Source organism: Elephantulus edwardii, unplaced genomic scaffold, assembly GCF_000299155.1.
Source record: "Elephantulus edwardii isolate Elephantulus edwardi_28Jun2011 unplaced genomic scaffold, EleEdw1.0 scaffold00010, whole genome shotgun sequence".
Classification (NCBI taxonomy): domain Eukaryota; kingdom Metazoa; phylum Chordata; class Mammalia; order Macroscelidea; family Macroscelididae; genus Elephantulus; species Elephantulus edwardii.
The window spans coordinates 13,790,038-13,799,642 of NW_006399760.1; the positions used below are offsets into that span (position 1 = coordinate 13,790,038).

Genomic DNA, 9,605 nt, shown 5'->3' on the forward strand with positions numbered 1-9,605 from the left:
TCAGAGGGTCAACTGTGGGTTGGTTCTGACTCAATAGTACACAACAACAACATCATAGAAACACATTTAGAAACAAAACTCAATTAGCCACCTGGCTTGTAGTACCTGAGACCACCAGAATTCCTAAAAAAGTAAGCAGTCTGCTCCTGTCATGATTTATAGCCTCCAGAAACACAATGGAGAGTGGAATTGGATCCAATGGCAATGGGTTTGGACACTTTATTTTCTTTTACCCAATCTAATTGTGTTTCTAACTCTAGAAACCATTCGCCTGTCCCATAAGTATTTTCCACTCTGCAGAAAAATTTTTCTACATGGTACAAACTGTGAAAGAATACCACAATCTGGACTTACAACCATTAATGCAGAAGTTCTTGTTTGATCAAATTTTTTTCACAATTAAAAAGGTAAATACTAATATTTGTTCAACTACCCTTTCTTTGAATGTAATACTGAACATCTTTACCTTTTTAATCTCATATATTCTCATCAATTGTTTATTTAACCAAGCAGAGCAGCATTTTGAGAACCTCCAACTGAAATTTTACTGTTCATTTGCTTGTAACTACAGACCCTGGAGGTTCAACATACCTGGCGCTGGTCTTTTTTCCACTCCATTTATGATAAATAATTCTTGCCTATCTCTGTTTCCATCTCATTTGAAGCAAGGCCAATATTTTCTTATCTGCTTTCAGATGTTTATATATACATTTGATACACATCTGCCAGTCCCTAGCATTAAAGCATTCATATCTCTCCAACATATTCCTTGACTAACAGTAATCTTACCAAATAACATTAATACACACATTCCGATGTACTGATATTCATAATAAAAAGATAACTGGATACTTCCTTAGCTCTCATTTAGTTAGGAATCATGAAATTGGGGTCTGCTTATGCCACATAGACTTTTTTAGTGGCAATACTTTCAGAAAATGGTTTTATTTCTCAATAAGAAAATTTACCAACATATCTTTTCCTATCTGGGAGGTAGTTAGCAATATAGTCTCTCTATAATTAAAGAAATATGTCGTCCTTTCCAATCCCAAATTCTACTGTTCTCATGTCCAGAAAGTGAGTCTGGCTTTAGGGTGAAGACATGGCTGAGAGCAAAGGGATAGTTTTGTGATTCAGTAGAGGCTTGGGGAATGCTGCCTGGTAACAGTTCTGTGATTGTGAGGCAATAAAAGAGCATCATATTGGATGATAAGCTTTGCTCTGGGGCATCCAAATCATCCTTCCCTTTAGGTTGGGACAGAGAAAGTTAACTCTTGGGATTGCCCTTGTCAACTCCATTGCCAATTCATAGCAGCGGCCTCTTAAGTTTTGTGCGGCAACTGATGAGTTAGAAGTGTAGACTTTTTGTTAGCTGCTCAGCTCTTCACCACTGTACCATAAGAGCTCTTTTTTCATTTTGGATAACTAAATTAATATCTGATCCATACTAAATTCTTGATATAATTAATTGTTATGCTTCAGAGAGCTGGACAATGATTAAGGATGACAGAGAACAATCAATGCCATAGAATTGTGGTGCTGGCGAAGAGTCTTGAACATGCCATGGACTGCAGGAAAACAAATAGGTCTGTCTTGGAGATGGTGAAACCAAGTCTCTCCTTGGAGTCAAGGATTTTGAAGCTCTGTTTCACATACTTAAGTCACGTGGACAGGAGATATCAGTCCTTGGAGAAAGACATCATGCTTGGAAGTGTGGACGAACAGCACAGAAGAGAAAGACCTTGAATGAGATGGATTGATATACAGTAACTGGGGCAATGGAGATTGGTTTGTTGGAATCAGTGAGACCGACTCAGGAGAGGGCAGGCTTCAGAGCTGCTGTATATAGGGCCACAGATGACTCGATGGCACATAACGACATACTAAATAATGATATTCCTTTCATTTGTAATCTAGAGGATAATCACTAGTCATTTTCTCTGAGTTACTACTGAACCATCATATTTTCCCCTTTAAAAAATATGTGTCAATAATTTTATGAGTAAATGATCTGACTGTCCTGAATCACATGATTATTGTTTTTTGTGGGCCAGGAAAAAGAGCAGGCCCTCACTTTTTCCTCTTTACCAAATGATGAAAAGAGTGTTTTCTGTTTGCCTTGTGTATGTGAAATTTTTGCAACTTCTTTAATCATTTCTCATAAGAGTTTTCACAATTTCATTGAGTTTAGGGACAAAATAACAATCCTAAAAACTGTGCACATTATTAGCCTTCCTTTGAAAATTCTTACTACATCAATCTCAGTGCTGCTGGTGGCTCTTAGGAAGCATGAGGTCATGAGGCAGCTTCTTATCAGAGAAATGTGTAGGTGAATATTTTCTTTAAGTGACTGTAATTAAAAACAAATAGACAAACAAACAAAAAACCAAACTTCACTGTAAAATTTATTCCAACTTATAGTGACCCGATAGGGCAGAACATAGCTCTGTCACATAGAGACATATACTATTTTGCAGATTGAGAACATAATGTTTAGCTGTGAAAACCACTAAGATATGAGGCAAGAGTAAATAGCTGTGATGGTCAAGGCTATATGTCAACTTGCCTGTGCCATTATTCTTAGTGGTTTGGAAGTTATGTAGTAATATTTGAAAGTAATATAATAAGATAGTCCTCAGTCATTTTGTCATCTGATAATTTTCTCATAATGATCTAATATTTGGAACTTAGCCTTATCAGTATGTGAAGAATTAGCATATTAGCTAAGAAAAAAGACTGCTACTACCCCACCCCCTTACAGGGTGACTGTTGGATTCAAACCACTAACATTTACGTTGGAAAATGTGTGGTTAACCACTGCACTAACAAACTCCTATTGACAGTAATAATAAAAGCAATTATATCATCAGAACAGAGCAAGGGAACACTGCATGGTTTAAAATTGGGAAGGGCGTACGCCAGGGATGCATCTTATCTCCATACCTTTTCGACCTATATACAAAACAGATTATCTGGGAGGCTGGGCTCTATGAGGAGAAATGTGGGGTCAAGATCGGTGGAGGATTTATCAACAACTTGCGTTATGCGGATGACACAACCCTGCTTGCCGAAATTGAAGAGGACCTGAAGCGCCTGCTGCAGAGTGTCAAGGACTGCAGCCTACAATATGGATTGAGGCTCAATGTCAAGAAGACAAAGATTCTCACCACTGGACCAACTGGCAGCATCAGGATGGATGGTGAAGAGACTGAGATTGTACATAGCTTTAGTTTGCTTGGCTCCATAGTCAACAGTCTTGGCACCAGCAGCCAGGAAATTAAAAGGTGCATTGCCATGGGAAAGTCTGCTGTTAGGGACCTCCCCAAAGTGCTGATGAGCAATGGTGTCTCTCTGGAGACTAAGGTGCATCTGATACAGGCTATGGTCTTCGCAATCACTTGTTATGCATCAGAGAGTTGGACAATGACCAAGAAGGATGGAAGGAGAATTGATGCCTTTGGGCTGTGGTGCTGGAGAAGAGTATTGAGAATACCATGAACTGCTAGGAAAACAAACAGATTTGTCCTGGAAAGGGTTAAATAGGGTGGCTCCTTGTAGGCAAGGGTTCTGAGGCTCCGTCTAACATACTTTGGACATGTTGTGAGGAGAGACCGGTCCTTAGAGAGGGACATCATGCTTGGGAGGGTGGAGGGACAACGCAGGAGAGGAAGGTCCTCTATGAGGTGGATTGATTCAGTGACTGGGATAATTGGGAAGGGAGTGTCAGAGACAGTGCGATTGGCACAGGACAGAGCGGAGTTTAGGGCTGTTGTACATAGGGTCGCTATGAGTCGCAAGCGACTCGACGGCACATAACAACAACAACATGTAAAAAGGCTTTAATGATATGGTTAAAAATCATTGGGTCAGGTATGACTCATAGTACCCTTATGTTTGTATGGAGAGATTGGCATTGTCAACAGCTTTATCTTGTTTGAATCCATAATTGCCACTGTTGGTATGAACAGTCAGGAAATAAGGAGACACATTGCACTTGGAAAATCTGCAGTTAAGGACATTTCCAAATTATGTGGGGTAGTGATATCAGTTTGGAGACTAAGGTGCCTCTGATTCAGGATATAATCTTTCTGCTTACTAGCTTTGCCTCTGAGACCTGGACAGTGAATAAGGACAATTAAAAAAGAATTGAAACCTTTGAGTTGTAGTGTTGAAGAGCATTGACCATCTCATGGATGGCCAAGAGAACAAACAGATATGTCTTGGAGATGGTGAAGCTAGAGTGCTCTTTGGAGGCAAGAATGATGAGACTTCACCTCCAATACTTTGGACATGTTGCTAAGAGTGTCTATTCCTTGGAAAGGGACTTGATGCTGGGAAGAGTGAAGGGTTGGCGAAAAAGAGGAAGACCCTCAACCAGGTGGATTGACACAGTGACTGCTGCAATGGGCTCTTGTGTGTCAGAAAGTGTGAGGATGGTGTAGGATAGAATATGGTTCAGATCCTTTGTTCTTGGCATCACTAGGAGTCATACTCGACCAGATGGCACCTAACAACAGCAATACGAACAAAAACAACGATCTTATGTATAACTGATTAAAATACTGCTCAGTCTTGTTTCTATGACTTGAGAAACGGAGCTCAAGTCAGTGCTATATTTGAACACATTGTCGCAGCCACTGTGTCAAACCACTGGATTGGATTGAGAATTTTCCTTTTTTTATAGAGCTTCCACTTTATTAAACATGATATGCTCACTTCAAGGACTTCTCCTTCCTGACAACATGTCCAAAGCATGAGGAATGAAACCTCATCATCCTTGTTTCTAGGAGCCATTTTGACTGTACTTCTTTAAAGATACAGTAGATAATATTTCTGGAAGACCATGATATATTCAGTATTCTTCACTAGTAACATAAATGAAAGGTATACATTCTTCTCTGTCCAAGGTTTGTATGAACATGAAGAAAAGAAAGGTATGTCTAGGACTGAGTGCTTTTTAGTCCTCAAAGTATTTGTTTTATATTATTGTAAACAGATTTTCAGAATAGAACAGCATTTATAGCTCTTGTACATAGGGTCGCTATGAGTCGCAAGCGACTTGATGGCACATAACAACAACAACAAACAGATTTTATTTATTTATTTATTTGGTAGCAGCATGCCCAATGTAATACATCATTTTATTTATTTGGGGGTTGTTGTTTTTTTGTTTGTTTGTTTTTGGGTGGGTTTTTTTTTTTCAGTCTTCACTTTTCTTTATTTTAATTTCCATGAAGGTTTACATGTTTCTCAATCACACACATTTAGAACATTTACTACAAGTGATTAAGTCATGACAATGTCTACCTGTTACCTTTTTGCCAGTTTACCCATTTACTCATTTTTATTACCCGCCCCCTCTGTTCCCAACTGAGAGTGACCCTGGGTGTAAACTCCTCCTTGGTTTAGCCAGGGAAGGTCAGACCTGTGAATCATGGGTCACTCTGAGTCGGACTCCACAAGGCCTGACAACATCGCCATGTTAGGTTTCTGTTTCCAAAGCGTCGATCACACAGGAGGGATCGCCCATCTTTCTCCCTCCAAGCCAATAGTGGACCTGAGAGGCCCAGCCTTAGGGGTATCGGGCCGCTCCCCGAAGCCCATGGCCTCAGGCTCCCCAGCACTCCTGTCATGACTGACTCCTCCCACTGGGCATGCTGGCCTCTGGATGCACCCCCATCACACACTGTCCCATGGCTTCTGAGGAGGGCTGCACAGTACCCCACTGGGGAGGCACCAGGCTTTCTTCAGCAGTAGACGGACTCTTGGGCTGTTGTGTAAATACTGCTACAGTGAAGATGGTGTGCGTGGTCTGCTCACGTCACAGCCTTTATTTCTTGGGAAGAGCTGTGAGCAGGGGGAATGCTGGAGCCTGGTTTTCTAAGGAAGCGTCAAACTTTTCCAGTGGAGGTGCCCCACTTTCCAGTCCCAGCAGCCGTGCGTGGGAGTCCCAGGCTGTCCACATCCTCTCCAGCACTCGCTGACCCTCTGTTGCTACTGTGGCTGTGGTGGGATGCTACCTCACTGCTTGGCTAGCACCTAGCAGCTCATATACAGCGACCAGGCAGGAGTCTTCTCAGGGCAGAACTGGCAAGAAGTTACTTCTTTAAGCTTCTGTGACTCAACTTTCTTTCTATACTTCATCTCACGGACTTCGGACATGCTGTCAGGAGGCATAGTCTTTGGAAAAGACATCATGCTGGGGAAGTGGAGGGTCAACAAACTACAGGAAGACTCTCAACGAGACGGACGGACACAGTGGACAATGGGCTGGCGCCTGGCAGAGGTCGTGAGGATGGCGCAGGGCAAGCATTCGGTCTGCGGTTCATAGGGTCGCTTTGAGTCGGAGTGGACTCTACAGCACCTGTTTACGGGACCTCATTAGCAGCCTCTTCGAGTGTCTTCGAGGCTTCAAACTTGCCCTGGCGTCTATAGAGCGCTCCCAGGTTTTTCAGAGTTGTGGTGACGGTGGGACTATCAACCTTGCAGGCTTTGTACCAGCCACCATACTCGCCGAAGGACGCCCCGTCCCACTGCTTCCCTTTGCATTCTTCTCTTTCCTCCGCGTGCATCCAAATGGGTTTCTTTTCATCTGGGGAAGAAAGTCACCCGTCATAAAAGACAGGAGAGTCGCGTCCACAGAGTCAAACTCCCGTTCGTGTGCCCGGGAGAGGATCTCTTTGTACAGGGTCTCTGCCTGCTTGAACTTCCCTTGTTTCAGGTAGCAGGATGCCAGGTTGTTCTTGGTCTTGGCCACGTTGGATCGTCGGGCCCCAGCTTGGTCTGGTAGATCTCCAGGGCGCGCTGATAATAGTACTCCACCTCCTCGTACTTGCCCTGGTTCTGACACAGCAACGCCAAGTTGTTCAACTGCTTGGCGACATCAGGGTGATCCTTGCCCAGGACCTTCTCCCGGATATCCAGGGCTCTCTTGCACAGCGGCTCCGCTTCCTTGTACTTCCCTCGCTTTCCGTACAGCACAGCCAGGTTGTTGAGCGTCGTGGCCACCGTGGGGTGATCTTTGCCTAGGGTCTTCTCACGGATGGCCAGAGCATCGTTGAGCAGGTTGGCTGCGTCTTTGTATTTGTTCTGGTCCCTGTAGACCAGGGCCAGGATGTTGAGCATCTTGGCCACGTCGGGGTGGTCGTGGCCAGAGGTCTTCTCCAGGTCCTCCAGGGCCTGCTTGCACAGGGGCACGGCAACCTCATAGCGGCCCTGAGACACTGGATGACCAGGTTGTGTAGCGTCCGCAGGCGTGCCGGGATTCTTAGCCGCCCTACTGGGTAGCGGCCGCTGCACTGCTGTGCTGCTGCTGGATGCCTTGGCCGGGGTCGTCCTCATCATTCGGGAAAAGGTCGTCCAGGGGTTCTTTGGTGGAATCACTGTCCTTGTGTCGGAGGGAGAAATGTCGTTGTCATACTTCTTTAACTGATTCATGAACTCCAAATGCTTCTTCTCCTCCTCCAGCTGGGCCACGGCCTGCTTGCTCTTCTGCAGCTTCTGCTGTGTGTTGGCCAACTCGTCCTGCAAACCACTGGTTCTCCTGGCACAGACGGCGCACCTGGGCACACAGCTTCTGCTTCTCAGACTCCACGGCGTTCAGGTGATTGGATAATGCCATCATCACCTGTGCCTCGCTCAGGCCAAGCTCCAGCATTTCCAGCGACTTGCGGATCATGCTGGATTTCTCCTCCACCAGGTTACTTTCGTCATCTTCCTTCAAGCACTTGAGTGTCTCCAGCAAGCTCTGCAGGATCGAATTATGCTCATTCTTCAGCGCTTCCAGGCCCTGGATGACCTGCTTTGTCTTGGAGATGATCTCATCCTGCGTGAGCTTCTCCAGTTTGTCTTCCTTTATGTACCCTATGGTGGACATGCTGTCGTACATTGGTCCTGCTCCTGCGGGGGCTGACCTCGCCGGGCGTGCGCTGAGCTACAGAGCGCAGAGCGGCGAAGAGGAGACACCGCCGGGGCCGCCTCAGGCGCGGCGCGTGGTCACGAGCTCGGAGCGCTGATGAGGCCTCTGCCGTGCAGCATCCTGCGGGCCCGCCGCGCTGTCCCTCGGGTCCCCAGCGCTGCCCGCCTCCGTTCCTCGCAGCCGACCCCGCGCCGCCGCCCGCGTCGCTTCCGCCACCTGTTTTTGTTTTTTAATACTGTTGATTCCTTGGACTTGATTCCTTGCGACTTGATTGTAGATGCAAGTAATGAAATTCTTGGCGGCTTTAATTTCTTAATTGGTATCCATAAAGTCCTGAAGCTTTATTTTTCATCAATACCTTTAGTGGAACTTGGAATTTTCCCTTTCATTATTCTTTGCTATTGATTACATTCTTTCTGAAATTCTTAAATGTCAATTTTTGGGGGCACCAAAGTCATTGCCATGGAGTCAGAATGCACTTATAGATGACCCTCCCGTGGATTTCTGAGTCTAAATCGTATGGGAGAAGATTACTCATCTTTCTCCCATGGAAGTGCTGGTATGTTTAAATACCAGAGAGGAATGCTTTTTAATTAGTAGTGAAATTCCCTATGGACATGGGTCACCAGAGCTCTCTTTTTGGTACATTGTTGCTGTCAAGTCAGATCCAATCTATAACTGACCCACCAGCAGATTTTTAAAGGGGGAGGAGACTGCTATTCTTCACCAGCAGAGTAACTGGTGGATTAGAGCTGTGTGCCTTTGGGATTGCAGTGTAGCTTCTTACCACAAGGTCACCAGAGCTCCCTTTGGATATAGTGACTATGTGTTGTTTTCATTTTCCCTTGATATTTCCTGTGTTATTATTTCGCTTGCTTATAGAATCCTTCACTATTGTATTCAAAGGCTTGATCCCTTTTCCTTCAATTGTTTCAACTTAAGGCATGTCAATCATATTCTTCCCTTTTGGTAATCTACCTTCAGATATTTGCGCATTTTACTGTAATGTTTCACTTCTGAATCAACTTCTGAAACATTTTATCCAGCTACTTTGCTAAATTCTTTCTTTCATTTACTTTCACTTCTCTATATTCAAGAGCAAATTTCAGTCTTTCCCAACTTACATCTTGGTCTTTTCTTCCTTTCTTTATTGTCTTTAAATGATGTTTTATTTTCTTCAAGTATTAAGTTCTATATGTTGCCCATGACTCACCTTGTCTTCAGAAGCTATAATCTTAGTATATACAATATGAGTATTTTTTAATACAGCATCAATTTTTCAAAAAATGTAAAATACTCAGCTGCAAAGTCTACAAATAAAACATTCATTCACAGCCAAGGAGCTGTGTTTCTCTATTTTGCCTCCCTCCACCAATAGCTCAAAGGGGACAATATCATAAAGAGGAAAATGATAGTCAATCAGATTTCTTTTATTTTTTTCTTTTTTTGTCAATAATATAGGAAAAGAACATCAAAAAAGACAATTCCTATTGTAAATGTCCAGGTGTAAGAAGGGAGAAAATAAGAGTTGATGAAGGTATGATTTTTAAAAGGCGCAGATAAATGAAAAATGATTGGTACAAAATAGTGAAATTTAGCTTTATCTAAAGGCTATGAAAATAAGCACAGGAATGTAAATATATGGATAATTTCTGAAAATGAGGGTAATTGGATAATAGTTTGAAAT

The 9,605-nt window shown here is 43.6% G+C and overlaps 1 pseudogene; it reads right to left on the minus strand.

The window, feature by feature from the left end:
• Nucleotides 1–6,355: 6,355 nt before the first annotated feature.
• Nucleotides 6,356–7,888, minus strand: LOC102844262 (annotated as a pseudogene).
• Nucleotides 7,889–9,605: the final 1,717 nt, after the last annotated feature.